General features: G+C 36.3%; 1 long non-coding RNA gene across 1 annotated transcript; it reads right to left on the bottom strand.

Moving 5' to 3' along the window:
* Positions 1–352: 352 nt before the first annotated feature.
* On the bottom strand, positions 353–824 carry LOC132191131 (uncharacterized). Its single transcript, XR_009441183.1, has 2 exons — positions 727–824; positions 353–625 (listed from the first exon to the last, which is right to left on the bottom strand). It is a non-coding gene; the product is annotated as an uncharacterized LOC132191131 (long non-coding RNA).
* Between the last annotated feature and the right edge of the window lie 6 nt (positions 825–830).

Raw genomic sequence — 830 nt, 5'->3', positions numbered from 1 at the left:
AGAGCTTTGTATTGACCGGTGGTGATCGTTGCTTATCTATTTTTGTTGTTCTTGTTGAAATCCACCTTAGGGTGATGAATTCAAGTTGTAACAAAAGAATGTATGAGTTCTTGATTTGTTGTTAGCGTCTAGAAATTGTTCTAGATCGACAAGATATTTGCAATCCCATATTGTTCATAGCAAAAATTTTAACTGAATTAGGTCTCATGGTTTTTGCCTTTCTCATTGGAGGATTTTTTAAGTAAAAGAAATTTGGTGTCTTGCTTGTGAGTTGCTTGATTTACTTTTCTGCATTTTTTGTGCTAAAACTTGTAATTCCCAATTTGATTTGCACAAAAAGAAGAAGTAAAAAAAAAAAAATCTGTATATTTGTCATTCCCCAACAAGGAATACATTTATTTTAGGAGTAGTTTCTATCTGCAGCTCACATATAAGATACAAGAGTACAACTTTTGGTCTGGGAAGAATCTATCTATACGTTGAGAAGGTGAAAGCCATCCCTCTTTCCCCCTATCAATGAAGAAACAGTAGCTGCAATATGCTTTGAAGTAAGGCCTGCTGCTTCGATCTGGTCTGTCTGAGAACCATGCTCAATATATCTGTCAGGGAGCATCATAGCCCTCCACTGCACCCACACAAAATAATATCCATAATTAACCAACTAGAACTCATAAATGCAAGGATTGAGGGATCAGTAGAAAGAACATAAGAATATTTGTTAATTACCTTGAGATTTCCATCAAGTAATCCATTCAATCCCAAGAAGTGGGAAACATGAGAGCTGAATCCTCCTATAGACCCTTCTTCCACAGTGATGAGGACCTCATGCT

Source organism: Corylus avellana, chromosome ca8 (genome assembly GCF_901000735.1).
Source record: "Corylus avellana chromosome ca8, CavTom2PMs-1.0".
In the NCBI taxonomy this organism is placed as follows: Eukaryota; Viridiplantae; Streptophyta; class Magnoliopsida; order Fagales; family Betulaceae; genus Corylus; species Corylus avellana.
This window is presented reverse-complemented; position numbering and strand designations above follow the sequence as displayed.